The sequence below is a fragment of the Dermochelys coriacea genome, chromosome 2, assembly GCF_009764565.3.
Source record: "Dermochelys coriacea isolate rDerCor1 chromosome 2, rDerCor1.pri.v4, whole genome shotgun sequence".
In the NCBI taxonomy this organism is placed as follows: domain Eukaryota; kingdom Metazoa; phylum Chordata; order Testudines; family Dermochelyidae; genus Dermochelys; species Dermochelys coriacea.
In genome coordinates, this window is record NC_050069.1 from 244083158 (window position 1) to 244109182 (window position 26025).

At 42.2% G+C, this 26025-nt stretch overlaps 1 protein-coding gene across 8 annotated transcripts in view; it reads left to right on the forward strand.

The window, feature by feature from the left end:
• The window catches only part of CCNY (cyclin Y), a 240744-nt gene that overhangs the window by 113479 nt on the left and 101240 nt on the right, over positions 1-26025 (forward strand). Inside the window, exon 2 of one of the 8 annotated variants that reach the window (XM_038388719.2) lies at positions 17923-18016. The exons of the other annotated variants lie outside the window; for them this stretch is intronic. The gene's annotated coding sequence lies outside the window, so the exon portion shown is untranslated. The remainder of the gene's footprint in view (positions 1-17922; positions 18017-26025) is intronic. 8 annotated transcript variants of the gene reach the window in all.

The following is a 26025-nucleotide window of genomic DNA, read 5'->3' on the forward strand; positions in this document are numbered from 1 at the left end:
TACCCAGTCGAGCAGAAAGTTGCCAATCCTAGTTGGCGGTTCTGGTCCCATTCTGGCTCTGTTGCAGACACAGACTGATGTTTCATTCCTCCTGAGTTGGTTCAGCCTGATTCTCTCGTACAGGAGGTCATTCCCTTGCAGACGCCTACACTGGCACGGTGTCCTCCTTCTTGGTCGTCACCGGATGGCTTTGCAGTACTGGACTCATTCTCCTGTGCCTGAAGATGTTAAGGCATATTGGGATATCCTGAGACATATGGCCTCTGCCATGGTCATCCAGGCCAACTTTGTACAGGAGAATATGCATAAGTTGTTGGATAGTCTCCAGGCATCAGCTCTAGGGAGGGTGGCTCTCCTGATAAATAAAGTGCTCTTGGAACCTCGAAGTCCCTATGGAATACTTCAGACTCGTTGCCTCCTGCAGTGAAGCATTCGGAGAAACATTGTTAGGTTCCCAAGCAAGCATAACACTCTTGTGATAAAAAGAAAAGGAGTACTTGTGGCACCTTAGAGACTAACAAATTTATTAGAGCATAAGCTTTCGTGAGCTACAGCTCACTTCATCGGATGCATTTGGTGGAAAAAAACAGAGGAGAGATTTATATACACACACAGAGAACATGAAACAATGGGTTTATCATACATACTGTAAGGAGAGTGATCACTTAAGATAAGCCATTACCAGCAGCAGGGAGGGGAAAGGAGGTAAACCTTTCATGGTGACAAGCAAGGTAGGCTAATTCCAGCAGTTACCAAGAATATCAGAGGAACAGTGGGGGGTGGGGTGGGGGGAGAAATACCATGGGGAAATAGTTTTACTTTGTGTAAGGACTCATCCATTCCCAGTCTCTATTCAAGCCTAAGTTAATTGTATCCAGTTTGCAAATTAATTCCAATTCAGCAGTCTCTCGTTGGAGTCTGTTTTTGAAGCTTTTTTGTTGAAGTATAGCCACTCTTAGGTCTGTGATCGAGTGACCAGAGAGATTGAAGTGTTCTCCAACTGGTTTTTGAATGTTATAATTCTTGACGTCTGATTTGTGTCCATTCATTCTTTTACGTAGAGACTGTCCAGTTTGGCCAATGTACATGGCAGAGGGGCATTGCTGGCACATGATGGCATATATCACATTGGTAGATGCACAGGTGAACGAGCCTCTGATAGTGTGGCTGATGTGATTAGGCCCTATGATGGTATCCCCTGAATAGATATGTGGACAGAGTTGGCAACGGGCTTTGTTGCAAGGATAGGTTCCTGGGTTAGTGGTTCTGTTGTGTGGTGTGTGGTTGCTGGTGAGTATTTGCTTCAGATTGGGGGGCTGTCTGTAAGCAAGGACTGGCCTGTCTCCCAAGATCTGTGAGAGTGATGGGTCGTCCTTCAGGATAGGTTGTAGATCCTTGATGATGCGTTGGAGAGGATTTAGTTGGGGGCTGAAGGTGATGGCTAGTGGCGTCCTGTTGTTTTCTTCGTTGGGCCTGTCCTGTAGTAGGTGACTTCTGGGTACTCTTCTGGCTCTGTCAATCTGTTACTTCACTTCAGCAGGTGGGTATCGTAGTTGTAGGAATGCATGATAGAGATCTTGTAGGTGTTTGTCTCTGTCTGAGGGGTTGGAGCAAATGCGGTTATATCGTAGAGCTTGGCTGTAGACAATGGATCGAGTGGTATGATCTGGATGAAAGCTAGAGGCATGTAGGTAGGAATAGCGGTCAGTAGGTTTCCGATATAGGGTGGTGTTTATATGACCATTGCTTATTAGCACCGTAGTGTCCAGAAAGTGGATCTCTTGTGTGGACTGGTCCAGGCTGAGGTTGATGGTGGGATGGAAATTGTTGAAATCATGGTGGAATTCCTCAAGAGCTTCTTTTCCATGGGTCCAGATGATGAAGATGTTATCAATGTAGCACAAGTAGAGTAGGGGCATTAGGGGACGAGAGCTGAGGAAGCGTTGTTCTAAGTCAGCCATAAAAATGTTGGCATACTGTGGGGCCATGCGGGTACCCATCGCAGTGCCGCTGATTTGAAGGTATACATTGTCACCAAATGTGAAATAGTTATGGGTGAGGACAAAGTCAAAAAGTTCAGCCACCAGGTTAGCCGTGACAGTATCGGGGATACTGTTCCTGATGGCTTGTAGTCCATCTTTGTGTGGAATGTTGGTGTAGAGGGCTTCTACATCCATGGTGACTAGGATGGGGTTTTTAGGAAGGTCACCAATGGACTGTAGTTTCCTCAGGAAGTCAGTGGTGTCTCGAAGATAGCTGGGAGTGCTGGTAACGAAGGGCCTGAGGAGGGAGTCTACATAGCCAGACAATCCTGCTGTCAGGGTGCCAATGCCTGAGATGATGGGGCATCCAGGATTTCCAGGTTTATGGATCTTGGGTAGCAGATAGAATACCCCAGGTCGGGGTTCTAGGGGTGTGTCTGTGCGGATTTGTTCTTGTGCTTTTTCAGGGAGTTTCTTGAGCAAATGCTGTAGTTTCTTTTGGTAATTCTCAGTGGGATCAGAGGGTAATGGCTTGTAGAAAGTGGTGTTGGAAAGCTGCCTAGTAGCCTCTTGTTCATACTCCGACTTATTCATGATGACGACAGCACCTCCTTTGTCAGCCTTTTTGATTATGATGTCAGAGTTGTTTCTGAGGCTGTGGATGGTACTGTGTTCTGCATGGCTGAGGTTATGGGGTAAGCGATGCTGCTTTTCCACAATTTCAGCTCGTGCACGTCAGCGGAAGCACTCCATGTAGAAATCCAGGCTGCTGTTTCGACCTTCAGAAGGAGTCCACCCAGAATCCTTCTTTTTGTAGTGTTAGCAGAAAGGTCTCTGTGGGTTAATATGTTGGTCAGAGGTGTGTTGGAAATATTCCTTGAGTCGGAGACGTCAAAAATAGGATTCTAGGTCACCACAGAACTGTATCATGTTCGTGGGGGTGGAGGGGCAAAAGGAGAGGCCCCGAGATAGGACAGATTCTTCCGCTGGGCTAAGAGTATAGTTGGATAGATTAACAATATTGCTGGGTGGGTTACGGGAACCATTGTTGTGGCCCCTTGTGGCATATAGTAGTTTAGATAGCTTAGTGTCCTTTTTCTTTTGTAGAGAAGCAAAGTGTGTTTTGTAAATGGCTTGTCTAGTTTTTGTGAAGTACAGCCACGAGGAAGTTTGTGTGGAAGGTTGGTTCTTTATGAGAGTATCCAGTTTTGAGAGCTCATTCTTAATCTTTCCCTATTTGCTGTAGAGGATGTTGACCAGGTGGTTCCGCAGTTTCTTTGAGAGTGTGTGGCACAAGCTGTCAGCATAGTCTGTGTGGTATGTAGATTGTAATGGATTTTTTACCTTCAGTCCTTTCGGTATGATGTCCATCTGTTTGCATTTGGAGAGGAAGATGATGTCTGTCTGTATCTGTGCGAGTTTTTTCATGAAATTGACACCACCCTATATCGGAAACCTACTGACCGCTATTCCTACCTACATGCCTCTAGCTTTCATCCAGATCATACCACTCGATCCATTGTCTACAGCCAAGCTCTACGATATAACCGCATTTGCTCCAACCCCTCAGACAGAGACAAACACCTACAAGATCTCTATCATGCATTCCTACAACTACGATACCCACCTGCTGAAGTGAAGAAACAGATTGACAGAGCCAGAAGAGTACCCAGAAGTCGCCTGCTACAGGACAGGCCCAACAAAGAAAACAACAGAACACCACTAGCCATCACCTTCAGCCCCCAACTACAACCTCTCCAACGCATCATCAAGGATCTAGAACCTATCCTGAAGGATGACCCATCACTCTCACAGATCTTGGGAGAAAGACCAGTCCTTGCTTACAGACAGCCCCCCAATCTGAAGCAAATACTCACCAGCAACCACACACCACACAACAGAACCACTAACCCAGGAACCTATCCTTGCAACAAAGCCCGTTGCCAACTCTGTCCACATATCTATTCAGGGGATACCATCATAGGGCCTAATCACATCAGCCACACTATCAGAGGCTCGTTCACCTGCGCATCTACCAATGTGATATGTGCCAGCAGTGCCCCTCTGCCATGTACATTGGCCAAACTGGACAGTCTCTATGTAAAAGAATGAATGGACACAAGTCAGACGTTAAGAATTATAACATTCAAAAACCAGTTGGAGAACGCTTCAATCTGTCTGGTCACTCGATTACAGACCTAAGAGTGGCTATCCTTCAACCAAAAAGCTTCAAAAACAGACTCCAAGGAGAGACTGCTGAATTGGAATTTAACTTGCAAACTGGATACAATTAACTTAGGCTTGAATAGAGACTGGGAATGGATGAGTCATTACACAAAGTAAAACTATTTCCCCATGGTATTTCTCCCCCCCCACCCCACCCCCCACTGTTCCTCTGATATTCTTGTTAACTGCTGGAATTAGCCTACCTTGCTTGTCACCATGAAAGGTTTTCCTCCTCCTCCTCCCCCCCCCCCCCCCCCGCCACTGCTGGTGATGGCTTATCTTAAGTGATCACTCTCCTTACACTGTGTATGATAAACCCATTGTTTCATGTTCTCTGTGTGTGTGTATATAAATCTCTCCTCTGTTTTTTCCACCAAATGCATCCGATGAAGTGAGCTGTAGCTCACGAAAGCTTATGCTCTAATAAATTTGTTAGTCTCTAAGGTGCCACACGTACTCCTTTTCTTTTTGCGAATACAGACTAACACGGCTGCTACTCTGACTCTTGTGGTAAGTGCAGAAATTGACAGATCACAGCAGGGGAGGTACAACTCCAAACATAAGGCCAAAAAGTCCAAGAGACTGAATTGGATGGGAAGAAAAATTTATACCACTTAATCATTATAGATGGCACATCATAACCAGCAGGTGCTGCTATCCAGCTATGACTTTGTCAGTTGGGAGTGCCAAGAGTTTCCAGGGAGTAGTTTAAACTGTGATTGCAGAGGGCCGCATGGTGGCCAAAAGCTTGTTGCCGTCAGCTTTGGATGTGGCATGCTCTTTGGCCAGAGATGTCTGTGTCCATGAGGATGATGGTGTGATTGCAGAATTCTGGTATAGCTCTGTCTGTTCAGAAAAGAGTAGAGGATGGACCTTTTGATGGTTGGTTTTCGTTCTCAGACAGAACGGGTGAGACCTTGCATTTGTTTGAATCTCCCAGGCCAATGTTGATTGGGAGTTATATCCCGGCCACAAAGGTGCACCACTACAGCAGTCTGCAGCAGTGTTGTTCGCAGCCTTTCTTCTGAGAGTCCTCCTTCCCTGTGAGGCAGCAGAACTTCCCCAGGAAGGGTCATAGGTCCCAGAGAAGAAGGTCCTCTGGCTCCAATTTAGCCAGTCAGCTGGTCCTCCACCAGTATCAAGCAAGCAGCCATTTTTGACTCAGGTCCATGACAGCACTACCATTGTGACCACCTGCCTTCATTCTCTGTGTCTGGGGACAGTTTGTCTTTCTTCTACAATGCTTGGGATTCATGGACTGATGGGTCCTAGACACTGTGAGATTGGGCTATACCATTTAATTTCTGAGCATTCCTCTTTCCCACACCGCACCCCATCCTCCTTCAGGGACCCCCTCTCATGAGCCGCAGCTCCTTCATCAGTTCCAGGTTTTGCTTGCAGTGACAGATATAGAAGAGGTCCGTTGCAGCATTGGGGTAAGAGATTCTATTCCCAGTATTTCCTGGTCCCCAAACCCAAAGGTGGGATGAGACCTATCTTTGATCTCAACAAATTTATCAGATACTTGAGATTCCATGTGGTCACCCTGGCAGCTATTCTTCCTCTGACTAGTTTGTTGCCCTGCATCTTTAGGATGCTTATTTTCATGTGACAATTCAAGTTTCTGAGGTTTGTCATTGCAGGTCAGCACTATCAATACATTGCGCTTCCTTTGGCTTGTCTTTGGCTCTCAGTATTTTTACCAAGTGTGTGACCATGGCAACAGCATACCTCAGTTAGAAGGGAATTCATGTCTAGCAACTGGTTAGTGAGACAAATGCAGATAAGTCCTCCTCTAATGTCCAGTTCACAATACATCTCTTTGTGTCTGTTCTGTGCCTCATCCTAAACAAGGGAAATTCAATATTGGTACCCACTCAAAGAACTGAGTTAATTGGCACTCTTCTAGATTCTATGAGTGCAAGAGCTTTTCTGCCAAACGTACAATTCACTGCTTAAGTCAGGCATTGCAGTCTGAACCTTCAACCATGGTCCACGTATGCCCCAGTTTGTTAGGCCATATGACAGCATGTATGTACTAAGTCCAGCATGCAAAATTGAGCCTTAGTCACAAGCTGTAACTTGTTTGAAGATGGTTTGTTATCCCAGTTGTCATTCTTTGGAGAGGCTGGTCTGAGTGCCTCTGAGAATCCTAGACTCCTTACAGTGTTAGACATTTAGTACAGTGTGTGCTAGGGTGCTCTATTTTTCCCGTTCCCTATTAACCAGGACTAAAGCCACCTATGCCTCCTCTACAGGTTGGGCAGTTCATCTAGAGACATTGAAAATTAAGGGGCTATGGTCAGAACAGGAAACTTACCTGCATATCAACATCCTTGATCTGCGAGTTATTTACAGTGCCTACCAAGCCGTTCAGAATCACAACCGGGACTTGGCAGTTTACATATTCACCGACAATACCACCGCAATGTACTATGAAGAACCAGTGAGAAGATTGCTCTAGCCAGCTTTATCAGGAGGCAATGAAACTTTGGCCGTTCTGCATCGAGGAGAGCATTATTCCAATTGCCTGTGCGGCAATGGATGAAGGGCAAGGCAGTCTTTACACAAATGGTTTCCAGGTAAATAACGTGCTGTATTACAACCACTTATGACGTAGCTCAGACTGTGCCTCCATGGAGATTGCAGGGCCTGTTTGACAAGAGCCCAAGTGATGATTAGCATTCCTCAGTGATGATTCAATTTTGGACATTATAGGACTGGAACTTGGTCCTCTTTACTTACTTTTGCCAAGTACTGTGCTATCATGACTGCTTAGAGACCAGATGCAAACGTTGGGAAGCCAGTCCTGCAGTCATTGTTCTAAATAGATCCTGAGACCCACCTCCCACGTGTACTGCTTGTGAGTCACTTAAGCGTAATACACATCTGCAGCCACTCGAAGAAAATGGTTGCTTATCTGTTTGGTAACTGTTCTTTGCGATGTCGGTGCAGACGGATATTCCATGACGCACCCTACATCCTCTCTGCATTGGAGTCTCTCCTCTTGTTGCTCTGTGCAAAAAAACTGAGTGGGACTGGGGCACCACCAATCTTAGAGCCAGGGTAGGGGGTTAGGGCCACAGTGCTAGAGTTCTTCCTATACAAGTACTAGTAAGCAAACTTCTCCAGTTTCGATGCACTGGGCATACACATACCTTTGTGGAATACATTTCTGCACCCATATCACGAAGAACAATAGTAACAGAACAGGTAACTAACCTGTTTTTATCGATTGGCGGTTGGATTGAGACCATTAAAATAACTTCACGAGGGTTTGTCTACCCTACAATGTAAACTCATGGCTAATAGAACTTGAATTGGTAGCCCCTGGGTTTGTTAACCTAGGGCTTGAGTGTCTCCACTCATTTGTAACCTTGGGTTAGGAATTGTTGAACACTTGGTCCCAACCTAGGACTCCAGTGTCTACACTGCATCATGAGGGCCTGAGTCCAAACTTCCACATCCCAGACTTCCCAAAATGTGGCTACTCTAGCCCCTTGTTTGAGCTGCAGGGTGGGAAAACTTCACTGTCGGCCATTTGACTGTTCAGAGGACAAAGCAAGTTGGTTTGTGTAATTGTGGAATACTTCTGGTGACTCCCAAAGCTGCATCTACACTGCAAAGCAGTAGGGCTTGAATCTGGGTCCCATTTTGACTCAGGCTCAATCCTCCACCCCTCTGGTTCTGGATCCCTGGGTTAGCGCAATTTGTGCATAGATGGAAGTGAGTTTAGGCTTGAGCCTAAGTTCGAACCCTGGGCTTACTTTCTAGAGTAGACCTATCCAGAAGGGGCCACAACCTCAGCTAATATAAATTAGTACAGATTCATTAACTTCAATGAAGCAGTGCTCATTTACACCAGATGAAGACCTGGTTCATGATTTTTTTTCATTTAAATAATTTAAATCTCTCTTCTACCCTTTATCTGGTAGTCCATTTTGTAATATAGAATGTAAGGGCTCACTTGTAATCTCAGATGCATTGATTTGCCTTTGAGATGTATGCAGCTCGGCTTTTGAATGCATAAGCAGTAGGAGATTTTTCAGGCAAGACTGCAGTTCCCTCCCACATATCTGGAGATTACATAATCAGATCTTGTGCATGTTCCATGCAACTGGAAAATAGGGACAAATTAGAAACAGCAAAGTGAAATTAACACTTCTAATTATTTAAAGTAAAGCTAGGAGCTGCCAGGGGTTTGCAGTAGTATTATCTGGGAGACAGTGAAGCTGAGGGATTCTTTTGGTGGGGAACAGTGATTCCAGATTGGATTCAGACTATGGGCCAGGTGGATGAGGACAAAGGTGATTTTAAGTCCTTTGTTCTTCCACAATCCTGTGGTAAACCAGAGTACAGTCTGGTCTCCAGCATAAATTAGAAAAGTACTGAGTCCTGCTTGCCAAACTTGGTAAAATGCTATTTATCTGCTTCCATGTGTTTGAGAGAAGGATAATGCATCAGCTGGGGGGAAAGAGGAAATAGTTAACTATGTTGTTTGAACAGGAGGGCCTTCTGAGCTTTTTCATTTTAAAAGGTGATTTATTACTAGGCAAGGTTGAATAGCTAAATAAAAAAAAATGCCCTAGTATTATTCAAGTAATTTCATTAGAATTTGTTAAATATGTTCACCAAATAGAATCTCACTAGCTGTGGAGCTATCAGAGAGTACCAAAAAAGTGTGAATTGAATAAATTATTTGTCAAATAGCAGTAAAAACAGTTGAATAGTCTGTTTACTTGAATACTATTTGATCAACTGTACCTAGCTCATCTTTGCTTTTGCTATACCTTATTTCCTTCTCTGGCTTTGCTCCTCTTTTTTTTCTTTTTTCTATGATAGATCATGCTGTATCTTTGCTTGAGTTGTCTTAAATGTCTTTTTCTTTTTCTTCTCTCACTCACTCTTCCCCATTTTCTCTCATTCTCTTTCCCTGTATTTTGCCCACTACTGCCTCTCCTGTATTTTCTTTTCATTCTTCTCCCTCCACAATCTGAGTTTTACCTTTCTCTTCTCTAATTTACCCCATTAGTCTCCATCCCTTTCTTATGCCCATCCACATACTCAGAAACTGCAGGACACTACAAAAAATAGAGGCCCTGCTCTCCAGGAGCAATGCCTAGTCCAGCTTATGCTCTGTTATACAAGTGAGATCATGAGAGAAAATATTGCAAAAAATCATGGATGGTTTCAAAATCTATTTTTTTAAATCAAAATTTTCCATTGCTCTGCCTTTTTTTACAGAACTTTTTTTTCAAAATAGCAGCACTTGTAGTCATCTTACAAAAGAGGCATGTATACTTTTAAACATAGTATTGGCTTGTGTCCAAATGTGTATTAGTAGGTGGAAGAGTTCAATGTCTGACTTACCTACCCATCTTTAATCTCAGAGTGGAGAGGAGAAATGTGTGTTTCTAAATAGAAAGTGAGTGGTGTTCTGGCCAGAAAAATTGGAACGCTTAAGGTGGCCTCACATTAAAGACATTTGGCATTTAGTCATTGCCATCAATGGGCAAATGACTGGATTGTATGTTTTGGTTTGGACTCTTTCTGTATTACCTCAGATCTAGCTGTGTTTTGGGTGCAGTGGTTGAAACACAAGATGTCAGCAACCCTTTTCCCCCCTTCCTTCCCAGAATTGCTAATTGTCAGGTCAAATGGATGTCAAGTCAATGTTCTAAGGCTGAAAGTCTGTACAGTGCAATAAAACTGTTCTTGGAAAGTTGACACTTCTAGGCCTATGGAGGAGAGTGATTTAGTGTAAAACTACTTAGCCATGTCACCTCCCACTCCCTCAAAAAGGCCCCAGTAGTTCCTTCCAAAGGGGATCAGTGGGGCCAAACCACTTAACTGGCTTCAAGATTGAGCTTTATAAGTTTATGCAGTGGATGGTATGATGGGACTGCCTATGGTGACATGTGGCCCACTGGCGTCTGCCAGTAGCAAACATCCCCAACAGCTGAAGACAGGACAGTAGATGGGGAGGGCTCTGAGTTAGTACAGAGAATTCTTTCCCAGTTATCTGTCTGGCGGGTCTTGTCCACATACTCATGGTCTAACTGATTGCCATATTTGGTGTCGGGAAGGAATTTCCCCCCAGATCAGATTGGCAGAGACCCTGGTGGTTTTTCACCTTCCTCTGCAGCCAGGGGCATAAATCACTTGCAGGTTTAAACTAATGTAAATGGTGAATTCTCTGTAACTTGAAGTCATTAAACCATGATTTGAGAACTTCAGTTACTTAGCCAAAGGATAGGGGTCTATTTCAGGAATGGGTGGGTGAGGTGCTGTGGCCTGCAATATGTAGGTCAGACTAGATGATCACGATGGTCCCTTCTGACCACATGAATAAACGAGTCGTCCTGCTTTGTGCTTGATTAGACCAGCTATTCCAGTGACCCTGGAAGGGAGTAGAGCTATCAGTATCTAGGATTGTAATCATTGCCCCTCCTACTCTCCTTATGAGTGTTGGTTTTGGGATCACAATTTACTGGGGTTTTGAGCAGTTAGTTTGAAGTTCAGCTAAATACCTGGCACCCATTTTCGATAATGGGATACATGCTAGGAACGCCTGAATCCCCACATCATGGAACAAAACTTAGAAGTTTTCGTGCATAAATGCATGAAGTTGCAATTACTCCACTTAAGAAGATTGAAAGCACCAATACATGTTCAGTAGTATGTACACTGGAACACTCCAGTGTGGACTTTCTTGTGCTAATTAACTGCCAGTCCTGATTTAAAGGAAAGTCTGAGAAGACCTAAAATGATAAAGTTCTGTCTTTAATAAAAGTTTGTTACTGCATTTTATTTTTATGGGGCAATTTCTATATTTTAAAGGTGCTCAGACAGGAGAATTTCACATCCATTTAATATCTGATTAATCATCACTTGACCCCTTGATGCTGGCTAAATGCATCCCTATTAGGTGGAAACACTGCTGTTACTGTGGCTGCTGTTCACTGTCGCTAGAGTAAATTGTTTCTCTTGGAGGAGAGTGGATGAAGCAGCCATTCTGATTAAGTGGGTACTATATTATAAATTATCTTTTTGAGTGTCATTTCTGTAACTTTTATTGGACTCTCTCCTATGGGTAGAGCAATGGAAACATAAGAAAATAAGAGAACACATCAACATCTATCATCGATGAACCTCATATATTTTCTGTTAATAATTAGGCTGTTGGCATGTGAGTATTTCTGGTTTTGGTTAGCGATTTATATCTTTGATCTTGTCCAAACTTGCACTTTTTATATACTTAATTTTCTACTGTCGGGGCAGGCAGTTTTCCAGAAGCAGGTAATTTTAACCAGTGTGTTGTCTAACTACCATTTTGCTGTTGTTACTATCAACATTGGATCCTTGCATCATTGGAGTACAGGTCTGAATTTGCTTGCATAGATATATTCTTACTGAATATTTTCTTTGTGATTATCTTTATAAATAATATAAAAGCATTTAAGCATAGATTTGAAGGAAAAATAGCTGAAGGAAATTGAACTCTACATTGTGTGAAAAATATAGAGGTAACATAACCTCTTTTCTCCTACTCTATTCCCCTGTTTATGCATCCAACGATCACATCAACCCTTTTAGTCACAGTGTTGCACTGGGAGCTCAAAATTCAATTGATTATCCACCTCGACCTCCAGATCTTTTGCAGAGTCACTGCTTCCCAGGATAGAGTTCCCCATTCTGTAAGTACGGCCTACATTCTTTTTTCCCAGATCTATACATTTACATTTCGCCATATTAAAATGAATAGTTTGCTTGCGCCCAGCTTATCAAATGATCCAGATTGCTCTGTATAAGTGACCCATCTTCTTTATTATTACCCACTCTCCCATTTTTTGTTACCTGCAAACTTTATCAGCGATTTGTTTTTTTCTATGTCATTAATCAAAATGACAGGTTTCAGAGTAGCAGCCGTGTTAGTCTGTATTCGCAAAAAGAAAAGCAGTACTTGTGGCACCTTAGAGACTAACAAATTTGTTAGTCTCTAAGGTGCCACAAGTACTATTAATCAAAATGTTAGGTAGCACCACGTCCACAGGGGGACCTCACCAGAAACATACCTGCTTGAGGATGATTCCTTATTTATAATTACTTTTTGAGTCCTATCAGTTAGCCATCTTTTAATCCATTAATGTGTGCCATATTCATTTCCTATCTCCATAGTTTTTTAATCAAAACGTTATGCAGTACTGAGTCAAAGTATATTATATCAACACTTTTTTACCTTTATCAACCAAACTAGTAATCTCATTACAAAAACATACCAAGTTAGTTTGACAGGATTTATTTCCATAAACCCATATAGATTGGCATTAAATATATCACTCTTCTCTCTTTCTTAATTAAACAAGCCCTGAATCAGCTGCTCCATTATCTTTCCAGGGATTGATTTCAGACTGATATGCCTATAATTCCTTGTTGATACTGTTTACACTTTTAAAATATTGGTATAACCTTAGCTTTCCTCCAATCTTTTGGAACTTCCCCAGTGTTCCAAACACATTAAAAATCAGCAATAATGGTCTAGTGTGCTTCTCAGCTGGCTCTTTTAAAACTCTTGGATGCAAGGTCTGGTTTAAAAATGTCTGACATTAGTTTAAGATCCTCCTGAGATACTTGTGAAATAGAAAGTGTTATATGATATGACAGTTTCATTTTCCCCAAAATACACAATAGAAGTATTTATTGAACACTTCTGCCTTTTCTGTACTATTTAAAATTCTACCATTTCCATACAGTAATGGGTCAAAGCCATTGTTAAGATTCTTTTACTGCCTAATACATTTCTTCTTGTCCTGCTGGCCATAGATTTCTCCTCGTATCACTTTTGCTTCCTTTATCAATTTTCTGCTATTCCTAACTTCTGATTTATATTCATTACTAACAACTTCCCCTTTCTTCAATTTGTTATATATTATTTTTTATAGCTGCTTTCACTCCCTTCTAAACCAGGTCATTTTTTAATCTGTATGTTTTCTTCCTTGATTATGGCTGTTACGGCATCTAGTAAAGTGTTGGTATAAGTATATATATCACTGGTGTGGACTTTATTCTGCTTACACATTATAAATGTGAAGAAGTCATAATCACTTGTAACTAAATTACTATTAATTTTCAATTTTCTGATCAGTTCCTCTTTATCTGTCAAGACAAGGTTTAATGTAGAATTTTCCCATGTTGGACGCAACATTTTTTTGAGTTTGGAAACTGTCATCTGTAATATTTAGGAATTCCAGGTATTGGTAGCATGAGACCTTCAGCATATGTCACCCACATTGACGTCCCCACTGATCACACTGCTTTTTTTCCCCTACACATTAAAGATAGCTGTGTAAAGAAGTGGTCAGTCCTATTCCCTAGTGATTTGGTGATCTGTAGCAGACACCAACTAATACCTCACCTTGTGCTTTATCTAGTAAGACACTAATCCATAAGCATTCAAGATATTTTTCTTCTAAGTTATAAGTGACTCGGAAATAGGTAATGCCAATTTGGATAGAGTGCCACTTCCTCTGCCCTTTTGCTCACTTGATCCTTCCTAAATAGATTAGGTCCATTGATTTTTAACATTCTAATCATGGGAATCATTCCACCGGTTTCACTAATACCAATGAGATCAAATTTATGCTAAAAAATAATCACAAGGGTCATTGGTGGTGATTGTTAAAATGTTTGTCTAAAAATATTATAGTACAAGATTGTTTGTCACTAACCTTGCCTACAACCAATTTGCAATATACACCGGCATAATCTCTAAATATGCTGTCTGGTTCAGCAGCCCATGGTGTGGATGTGAGAACATGTAGCTGCCCATAATAATTTATGAATACTGTATTTTGACTGTTGTGGTGGTGGTTATTGTATGCCTATTAATTCACTAGCAGGTTTTTCAGGAAATGCACCCAAGAAAGGGGAGATGAATCCTGATATTCCCCTCTCTGCAAACACTTGAGGAACAATGCAAAGCAATTAATTTCAATGCCTTTACTCAATCCCCACTGGGCCGGAGACAAGTTTTACCCAAAAGTGACTCAGTCCCTGTGAGAGCTGGGAGAATCAAAAGCTTCAGGAGGGTTTAATTAGACACATGTGTTTGAGGAAGGACATAGCTGGATAAAGTGGAGAAAACGACCTCCAGATGTTAGGGGGTTTTGAGGAAACTTATTGTGCATAGATTGCTAATTTTTGGGAAGGTCATACATACAGGTTAGATAGAGGTGTGTAGGCTCTCTTTAAAAAAAAACTCCTCTTTTTTTCTCTTCTGCTTTGCTATTCTTACTGTTAAGATTAAACAATACTTGTTTTAAGAAGGCTGTTTTGGGTCACTGTATTCACCACTGGTCATGTGCTCCAAAAGGAAATTACTGCAGGTACCCAAACCCAGTGGACCTGTTGGGAGTAATCCTGGGCAATTCACAGGGTACTGTGCCAGGAGCCAGGTCTAGGAGTGAGAGAATTGTGGGACTGCACTCTGGGAGAGATGCAGGCATGGGGTCTAACATGGGAGGGGGAGGCCAGAGAGGTGTCAGAGGTACAGCTCACCCTGATCTATGACAGTGAAATATACCATGTATTTGCTGTGAAGAACTTTATCTGTAATCCTTTTAAAAGAAAAGACTTTCTTTTGTCAGTTTCTAAATCTTGTTCCATTGAAGTAAGGAGCAAAACTTTTACATTTGACTTCAGTGGGAGTAAGGTCAGGCCCACAGAGAGGTGCACATACTGTTCATATGCACAGCACCATTTATCAGACTTCCTAGTACAAAATCTAAAGGAAATGCGTTGTTTTTTAGGACTGTCAAGGGATTAAAAAAATTAATTGCGATTAATCGTGCTGTTAAATAATAATAGAATGCTATTTATATAAATATTTTTGGATGTTCTCCACATTTTCAAATATATTTATTTCAGTTACAATACAGAATACAAAGTGTACAGTTCTCGCTTTATATTTTTATTATAAATATTTGCATGGTAAAAATAAAAAAATAGTATTTTTAATTCACCTTATACAAGTATTGTAGTGCAGTCTCTTTATCATGAAAGTTGAACTTAGAAATATAGAATTATGTACAAAAAAACCTGCGTTCAAAAATAAAAAAATCTAAAACTTTTTAGAGCCCACTCAGTCCTACTTCTTGTTCAGCCAAACAAGTTTGTTTACATTTGCAGGAGATAATGCTGCCTGCTTCTTGTTTACAATGTACCTGAAAGCATGGCACTGTTGTAATCGGCATTGCAAGATATTTAAGTGCTAGATGTGCTCAAATAAATTTTAGTCTCTAAGGTGCCACAAGTACTCCTTTTTTTTTTTTTTGTGGATACAGACTAACACTGCTACTCTGAAACCTAAAGATTCATGTGTCCCTTCATCTTCAACTACCATTCCAGAGGATGTGTCCATGCTGATGATGAGTTCTGCTGGATAACAATCCAATGCAGTGCAGACCAAGGCATGTTTGTTTTCATCATCTGAGTCAGACGCCACCAGCAGAAGGTTGATTTTCTTTTTAGTAGTTTGGGTTTTGTAGCTTTCGCATCGGTGTGTTGCTCTTTTAAGACTTCTGAAAGCATGCTCCACGTCCCGTCCCGATCAGATTTTGGAAGGCACTTCAGATGCTTAAATCTTGGGTCGAGTGCTGTAAGTATCTTTAGAAATCTCACATTGGTACGTTCTTTGCATTTTTGTTAAATCTTCAGTTAAAGCGTTCTTAAAACGAACAACCAGCAGGGTCATTATCCGAGACTGCTATAACATGGAAATATATGGCAGAATGTGGGTAAAACACAGAGCAGGAGCCATACAATTCTCCTCCAAGGAGTTCAGTCACAAATGTAATTAATGCATTTTTTTTTTTAACGAGTGTCATCAGCATGGAAGCATGTCCTCTGGAATGGAGTGAAGGGGCATGCGAATGTTTAGCATATCTGGCATGTAAACACCTTGCAATACTGGCTACAAACGTGTCACTTGAATGTCTGTTCTCACTTTCAGGTGGCATTGTAAGTAAAAAGCGGGCAGCATTATCTTCCGTAAATGTAAACAAACTTGTTTCTCTTAGCGAATGTCTGAACAAGAAGTAGGACTTGCAGGCTCTAAAGTTTTAAATAGTTTTGTTTTGGTTTTGAGTGCAGTTATGTAAGAAAAAAAAAATCTACATTTGTAAATTGTGCTTTCAGGATAGATTAAACTACTTTACTTGAATGAGGTGAATTGAAAAGTACTATTTCTTGTGTTATTTTTACAGTGCAAATATTTGTAATAAAAATAAAATAAAGCGAGTATGGTACACTTTTTGTATTTGTGGTGTAACTGAAATCAATATATTGGAAAATGTAGAAAAGCATCCAAAATATTTAATAAATTTCAATTGATATTCTATTGTTTAACAATGCGATTAAATCTGCAATTAAGCGCGATTAATTTTTTTGAGTTAATTGCATGAGTTAATTGTGATCGACAGCTCTAGTTTTTTTGCATTCCCAGTCATTGCACGTTGGAGCACTCGTACTGCCAAATTTGAGCTGTTTTTTAATAAATAAATAAATAAATAAACAAATAATTATAAAAAATCCTTTCCACAAAATATTGATTTGTTTTTTACCTCAATTAAGTTCTGGATCATTTTCATTTATGACTTAAATATTAATTGTATTATAAAAGCAAAGACTATTCGGTATCTATTCTATGTGAAATAGTATGGATAGGATCAGAAGACCAGTGCCATATCTGTTCTCTGGATTTGATTTTCCAGATCTCTGGGTCAGGAGCGTGATCTTTAATGAAAACCTCTGTTACAGGTTTCAGAGTAGCAGCCGTGATAGTCTGTATCCGCAAAAAGAAAAGCAGTACTTGTGACACCTTAGAGACTTAGATGCATCCGATGAAGTGATCTGTAGCTCACGAAAGCTTATCCTCAAATAAATTTGTTAGTTTCTAAGGTGCCACAAGTACTCGTTTCTTTCTGTGTTACAGGCCACTCTTAATTTCAAGGCTTTAAAACCGTTGCCTCCAGATTCTCACAGTTGTCTGAAAACATTAAATCACTAATTAATATTGCCTAGTTTATTGCTCTCAGCTAAATGAGAACATTTTCTCACTATATAGCAGACCACATTACCCTGCATGGACTAGTTAATCCATCCGAAGCGTGTTTGCTAGTTTCTTTCCGATTTCCAGGCATACTTATATCTTGATCAAGTGCTGAGTGGACCCAGCAGACAGAAATTTTGTAAGGAATTCTAGGCCTGAATCAACACTTAGTCTGATGTAAAGCAGGAATAACACTAATGAATGAGACTACACCTTTGAAAAACTTGTGGGAGTGGATCTTAGTATTTAAACTACAGTTGCTCAAAAACCAGTTCTTGTTTTGAAATGTAGGTCACAGTGCATGTAAAGCCCTTCAGACTATTGTAAGTGGCATGTTCATTTAGTAATAATAAATAGGACGAGAAGTTTACGAATACTTTGAACCTTTAATCAATATTTATATCAGAGCAGCATGTAGAATACTAGATTGTACAGATAATATTTTGGGAGATAAAGAATCAATGAGCAAGAAAACCACTGACAGCTGTCAATTTTTTTTTAAGTTTTGAACAGAACATCTGCAACATTAATTCAGCACTTTTGTGCATATGCATTATGATAGTCTCTAATTACATGGTGTCACTCTGATTTTTTTCCCCGTGACAGGATCCCTGTCTCATTCCGTGCAGAGAGTGGACCTGCTCTGGGGATGAATTGTAGCAAAGGAGGACCCCGTCTCAATCACTGCAGAATTTAGAAGGTGTGTAGCAAATGAGGCAGTGGATTGCAGAAAGAGAAGTTAGTCTCACGCTTAAGGCAGTGGCATGCTGCTGTGAATAATTGGATTCTATCCCTGCGTCTGCCACAGATTTCCTATGTGATGCTAATCAAGTCACTTAAACCAAACTCGTGTCGCTAATTGTGTGTTTTCCATTTTCTGGGTTCCTGACTTTCAGGGTGCCTAGGGTCTGTTTTTTCAGAAGAGATGAGTACTTGTCGTTGCAACTGAAGCCAATGGGCACTGTGCTTTCAACATATAAAGTGCTGTATAATGCTTAGTACTCTGAAAAATCAAGTCCTCAATATTACCCAGAATTAATGGATACTTTTTGTCCCTAATCTCTGTACCTCAGTCCACACCCATCACAGGGGAGTTAAAAAAGTAAATTAATGTTTGTGAAACACTCAGATACTATCGTGATGAGTGCCATATAAAAGATCCTGAGGAAATGAATAATTCTGTCTTCAGAGCAGGGTCTGAACAGTGCAATAAGTAAAGCATGGAGGTCAGACATTGAACAGTAAAGAGAATTCAAAATATTGAATAGCTGCTCATTAAGTGAGCATCATCCAAACTGTGCATTGAATGAGGTAGGGGTCATGTGCAAAAAAAATGAATTTTTGGTCATACAATTAAAGATTGTATCCTAAATCATATATATGAATAATGTATACACTTGGACTGAGGTTGAGATGGAAATAGGAGACAGACTTATTGAAAGTCTCTGGGTAAGGATAAAAGGTGTAAAAAAACAAGGGTGATGTCATGGTGGGGGGGTCTACTACAGACAGCCTAACCAGGAAGAAGTGGATGAGGCTTTTTTTAAACAACTAACAAAATCATCCAAAGCACAGAATTTGGTGGTGATGGGGGACTTCAACTACCCAGACATTGGTTGGGAAAATAACACAGCAGGGCACAGATTATCCAACAAGTTTTTGCAATGTATTGGAGACCATTTTTTATTTCAGAAGGTGGAGAAAGCTGCTGAAGGGGGAGGCTGTTCTAGATTTGATTTTTGACAAATAAGGAGGAACTGGTTGAGAATTTGGAAGTGGAAGGCAGCTTGAGTGAAAGTGATAATGAAATGGTCATGATTCTAAGGAATGGTAGGAGGGAGAACAGCACAATAAAGCCAATGGATTTCAAGAAGGCAGACTTTAGCAAACTCAGGGAGCTAGTTGGTAAAATCCCATGGGCAGCAAGTCTAAGGGGAAAAACAATTGAAGACAGTTGGCAGTTTTTCCAAGAGACATTATTAAGGGCACAAGAGGAAACTATCCCACTGTGTAGGAAAGATAGGAAGTATGGCAAGAGACCACCCTGGCTTAACCAGGAGATCTTCAATGATTTTTAAAACTCAAAAAAAAAAAATCCTACAAAAAGTGGAAACTTGATCAAATTACAAAGGATGTATAACAAATAACACAAGTATATAGGGACAAATTAGAAAGGCCAAGGCACAAAACGAGGTCAAACTGGGTAAGGACATAAAAGGTAACAAGAAAACATTCTACAAATACATTAGAAGCAAGAGGAAGACCAAGGACAGAGTAGGCCCTTTACTCAATGAGGGGGGGAAAGACAATAATAGAAAATGTGGAAATGTCAGAGGTACTTACGTGACTCTTTTTGTTTCGGTTTTCACCAAGAAGGTTGGTGGCTATTGGACATCTAACATAGTGAATGCCAGTGAAAATGAGGTAGCATCAGAGCCTAAAATAGGAAAAGAACAAGTCAAAAATTACTTAGACAAGTTAGATATCTTCAAATCACCAGGGCCTGATGAAATGCATCCTAGAATACTCAAGGAGCTGACTGAGGAGATATCTGAACCATTAGCAATTATATTTGAAAAGTCATGGAAGACGGGAGACATTCCTGAAGACTGGAAAAGGGCAAATATAGTGCCCATCTATAAAAACGGAAATATGTACAATCCGGGGAAGTACAGACCACTTAGCTTAACTTCTGTACATGGAAAGATAATGGAGCAAATAATTAAAAAATCAATTTGCAGACATCTAGAAGGCAATAAGGTGATAACAGTCAACATGTATTTGTCAAGAACAAATCATGTCAAACCAACCTGATAGCTTTCTTTGACGGATAACAAGCCTTGTGGATGGGGGGGAAGCAGTAGATATGGTATATCTTGACTGTAGTAAGGCTTTTGATACTGTCTCACATGACTTTCTCATAAACAAACTCGGGAAATACAACCTAGAGGGAACTATTATAAGGTGGGTGCATAACTAGTTGGAAAATCATTCCCAGAGAGTAGTTATCAGTGGTTCACAGTCAGGCTGGAAGGGCAATAATGAGTGGGTTCCTGCAGGGATCGGTTCTGGATCTGGTTCTGTTCAATATCTTCATCAATGATTTAGATAATGGCATAGAGAGTACACTTACAAAGTTTGTGGATGATACCAAGCTGGGAGGGATTGGAAGTGCTTTGGAGGATAGGATTAAAATTCAAAATGAACTGGACAAACTGGAGAAATAGTCTGAAGTAAATAGGACGAAATTCAATAAGGACAAATGCAAAGTATTCCACTTAGAAAGGAACAATCAGTTGCACACATACAAAATGGGAAATGACTGCCTGGGAAGGAGTACTGCGGAAAGGGATCGGGGGGTTATAATGGATCACAAGCTAAATATGTGTAATATGTGTGAACAGTGTAACACTGTTGGGGGGGGGGAAAGCAAATCATTCTGGGATGTATTAGCAGGAGTATTGTAAGGAAGACACGAGAAGTAATACTTCTTCTCTTCTCTGTGCTGATTAGGCCTCAACTGGAGTATTGTGTCCAGTTCTGGGCACCACATTTCAGGAAAGATGTGGAGAAATTGGAGAAAGTCCAGAGAAGAGCAACAAAAATGATGAAAGGTCTAGAAAACATAACCTATGAGGAAAGATGGAAAAAATTGGGTTTGTTTAGTCTGGAGAAGAGAAGATTGAGAATACATAAAAGGTTGTTACAAGGAGGAGAGAGAAAAAATTTAGGTTGGACATTAGGAAAAACTTCTTAACTGTCAGAGTGGTTAAGCACTGGAATAAATTGCCTAGGGAGATTGTGGAATCTCCCTCATTGGGGACTTTTAAGAGCAGGTTGGACAAACACCTGTCAGGGATGATCTAGATCGGCGTGGGCAAACTTTTTGGGCCGAGGGCCACATCTGGGTGGGGAAATTGTATGCAGGGCCGGGGCAGGGGGTTGGGGTGCAGGAGGGGATGCAGGTTCAGGGCAAGGGATTGGGGCAGAGGAGGGCTGTGGGGTGTGTGAGGGGGCTCGGGAAAGGGGGTTGGGTACAGGAGGGATGCAGACTGCAGGAGGGAGCTCAGGGCAGAAGGTTGGGGTGCAGGAGGGGTGCTGGGTATGGGCAGGGGGCTCAGGGCAGGGGGTTGGGGTATGGGGTGCGGCAGGGGGCTTAAGGCAGGGAGTTGGGGGGCGAGGTGCAGGAGGGGTTTGGGGTGCAGGCTCTGGCCCGGTGCCGCCGCTTACCTAAAGTGGCTCCAGGGTGGCAGCAGTACACACTGGGGCCAGGGCAGGCTGCCTGCCTGCTTGCTCTGGCCCCACGGTGTGCCGCGCTGCTCTGCTCCGCTCCAGGAAGCGGCCGGCACTACATCCCTTTGCGGCCCCTGGCAGGGGTGGGTCACAGCTTTCCACATGCTGCCCTTGCCATGCCTCCAGGTACCTCCCCTGAAGCTCCCATTGGCCGCGGTTCCCCGTTCCCGCCAATGGCTGGGGGGGCAATGCCTGGAGGCAAGGGCAAAGCACGGAGTCCTCTGCCCCTCCCCCCCCGGGGCATGGTACCAGCTGGTTCTGAGAGTGGCGCGGGGCCTGCGGCACCAATGGGGGGCAATCCTGTGGGCCGGACCTAAGCCCTGAGGGGCCGGATCTGGCCCACAGGCCGTAGTTTACCCACCCCGGTCTAGACAATATTTAGTCCTGCCTTGAGTGCAGGGGACTGGACTAGATGACCTCTCGAGGTCCCTTCCTTTTCTGATTCTATGATTGCACAGGCAACCTTAATTATGGCATTTCTTAATTTTTGAGTGCTTAACTTTGCAACCTTAAGAATGTTCTTTTAATATAATTTGTGTGTAATATATAAAAATGTTGAAACTTTTAAGTCTGTTATCACATGGCCCTGCCGAGCAATTACCATTGGAAATGAGAGCTTCTCAGATCCCAGCAGGACTGAGTGCTTTCACTTAACCCTGGACTATCTGAAGACAGACTACATTTCTACATGTTTATGGATTGAAAACAATTTTCATTTGGTTATAGAGGCACATTTGGGCTCAGCATAACAAAGTCACACGGCTTTACAGGCATTTTTTGTTTTCAAAATTAGTACCAAGAGCATTTCTTAAAACAAACAAAAAAAAAACAAAACCCCACCACTCAATTATATCTACAATAGTATTTTCTGTAAATTACATGTCGGATACAGAATACATAATAGCTTAGTGTATAGACATTTTATCAGTAGGAGTTTAGAATGGTCACATTACTCATGAGTGGCTCGATCAATGTCAAGATTTTGAGTGCTAGAGGAAAGAGGTGAGTGTGAGAGAGTAAAAGGAGAAGAGGGACATGGATGGATGAGTGAATAAATAGGAAACTGAAAATCTCCCCATTCCATTGCTTATAAAGCTCCTATTTAGATCTGCAGAGTTGCAAGGTATTTGCCTAGAACTAATTACTGATCCAGGACTGAACATTACTTTTCCTGGGCATTGGGCCAATGTAATTTTGGGAAGAATTCCATGTTTGGGGGGAAGAAGAAAACATTTTTATATGAGTTGAATTTAAAAATAACTGTATAAAACTTTGCTTTTTTGAAGCTGCTCCCAGGTTTGGAGTGCCAGAATAAGTCTCAGTGGAAACTGATGAGTGGGTAGAGTGTTAGTGATGCAGTCAGAAATTCACAATAACTAAAAATTTTCACATGGCTCTGCATTTGAGCATATTGAAATCACCATCTTCTATATGGAGTGCATGCACAAGATATGTAGTTGCCACAAAGTGGGATCTTCCCAGCCCATACTTGCTACTTCCAAGAACAAAGTGTGAACCGAGATTTTCTTTCACTGAGATTTTGATCCACATCCCTCTTCTCCCTTAGTCAGCACAGCCTCTTCCCCACTCTTGCTCCCCATTTTTTGCCTGGTATAGAAAGTGTGTGGATCTGATTGAGCAGCTTGGACCTCCCAGGTCCTTTGAAGAAGCATAAGAGAGGGAGGTGTTGGGGAATCCCAAATTTCATGGGGGTGCTGGGATGTGACAGTCTGTGTCGTTAGTTCTGGTAAGATCCAGAGGGGTATTAAATCCCCTCACAGTTGGATGTGCTTGCACTATACATCTGAACTAGAAATGTGCTGAGGCAGTCTGACATCCATCCCTCTTGTTGTAAGAAACTTATGGACATAACTGAAACTCGGTGATAAAAAGGGAGCAGTACCTCTGACTGGCTAATATATATAATAAAATTCATTTAGATTTTGATTGGTAAGAGTTTTTTCTTTGAGTAGTGTCCCTGTGGGTGCTCCACTTTAAGTGCACATATGTCTCTGTACCTGTTTGGTGGCAGTGCCTGCTTTGGCCTCGTGCATCTGCCGTACACATCTTCTGGTCCTGTACCAAGGTGGTATAGGACTGTGTGGGTGAACTGCCCTCAGTTCCTTCTCAGCCACCTTTCGCCAGAGATGGAGTTTAGCATGTGCCTGTTCCCTCTTTGATAAGTATTTTATTTTTGATAGTTGACTCTTAGTTGAGGTAGGTTTAGTATCTTAGTTGTTGGAATGTTTGTTACCCTTTTTTTCTTTTTTCCTTGTTGAGGGTCTTGAACAAGTTTTCTTCTGTCAGGGATGTTGGGTTCTGCAGGCTTTAAAAGGCACCTCTCTTGTAAAAAAGCAATCCCCATTAGTGACAGGCACTCCAAGTACATTCTTTTTATTTGGGGGACTCGCATATTTCCAGAAAGTGCAAGATCTGCACTTCTTTTAAGGGAAGATCCTGGAAGAACAGAGAAATAAACTGTGTGCTTTTAATGATGGAGCAAGCCTTAAAACCAGCTTCTGACCTGGGTGCAGGAACCCCACCCCACCCCACCCCAACACACAGAGGGACCTGTCACGTCTGTCAGTGCCTTGTCATCATCGAGAGTGGGTCACTGAGAGCTTGAAAGCTTTCATAGAATCATAGAATCATAGAATATCAGGGTTGGAAGGGACCCCAGAAGGTCATCTAGTCCAACCCCCTGCTCAAAGCAGGACCAAGTCCCAGTTAAATCATCCCAGCCAGGGCTTTGTCAAGCCTGACCTTAAAAACCTCTAAGGAAGGAGATTCTACCACCTCCCTAGGTAACGCATTCCAGTGTTTCACCACCCTCTTAGTGAAAAAGTTTTTCCTAATATCCAATCTAAACCTCCCCCATTGCAACTTGAGACCATTACTCCTCGTTCTGTCATCTGCTACCATTGAGAACAGTCTAGAGCCATCCTCTTTGAAACCCCCTTTCAGGTAGTTGAAAGCAGCTATCAAATCCCCCCTCATTCTTCTCTTCTGCAGACTAAACAATCCCAGCTCCCTCAGCCTCTCCTCATAAGTCATGTGCTCTAGACCCCTAATCATTTTCGTTGCCCTTCGTTGCACTCTTTCCAATTTATCCACATCCTTCCTGTAGTGTGGGGCCCAAAACTCGACACAGTACTCCAGATGAGGCCTCACCAGTGTCGAATAGAGGGGAACGATCACGTCCCTCGATCTGCTCGCTATGCCCCTACTTATACATCCCAAAATGCCATTGGCCTTCTTGGCAACAAGGGCACACTGCTGACTCATATCCAGCTTCTCGTCCACTGTCACCCCTAGGTCCTTTTCCGCAGAACTGCTGCCGAGCCATTCGGTCCCTAGTCTGTAGCGGTGCATTGGATTCTTCCATCCTAAGTGCAGGACCCTGCACTTATCCTTATTGAACCTCATTAGATTTCTTTTGGCCCAATCTTCCAATTTGTCTAGGTCCTTCTGTATCCTATCCCTCCCCTCCAGCGTATCTACCACTCCTCCCAGTTTAGTATCATCCGCAAATTTGCTGAGAGTGCAATCCACACCATCCTCCAGATCATTTATGAAGATATTGAACAAAACGGGCCCCAGGACCGACCCCTGGGGCACTCCACTTGACACCGGCTGCCAACTAGACATGGAGCCATTGATCACTACCCGTTGAGCCCGACAATCTAGCCAGCTTTCTACCCACCTTATAGTGCATTCATCCAGCCCATACTTCCTTAACTTGCTGACAAGAATGCTGTGGGAGACCGTGTCAAAAGCTTTGCTAAAGTCAAGAAACAATACATCCACTGCTTTCCCTTCATCCACAGAACCAGTAATCTGTGGTTGAATTTCGTTGAAACCCTGGTCTCCAACACTCTCCATGAATGAGTTACCAATAACTGTGCCAACTGAGAGCTTCCCATTCAAAGTCTAAGGAGGGGGATAAGAGGAGCACAATTGAGAGTTCCTCATCAACCATCTGGTCACTGGAGACCTCGTGCCCTGAGAGGATTGCCGGTGAGGCTCTGAGCACTTAGGGTACAGTGAAGCTTGCTAAGACTTAAACTACCTCAGTGGTAAAGGGCTTAGTTCCAAAGAGTAGGATAGCCAAGAGAACGACTTCAATGGAATCCTCGACCCCTTTGGTACTGATGTCAGCACCTCACAGAACAGCTTCTGCAACATCATCAATGCCTGTACAAAATTCTGTTGGTACAGTTCAGCTCAGTCCCACAGGGAACACAGAAGACCTTGTTCACCAGTACCATCCATCCCTTCTCTGCACTCTGAGCCCAAGGAGACCTTTGAGGAGCAAGAGGCAAGGGTGGAGAAGGAGGTTACCCTCCCTTACAAACATCTTTGTTGCCACCTGACGAGACCGTAATTCCGCCACAGTCATCGTTAGGTCATGACTTT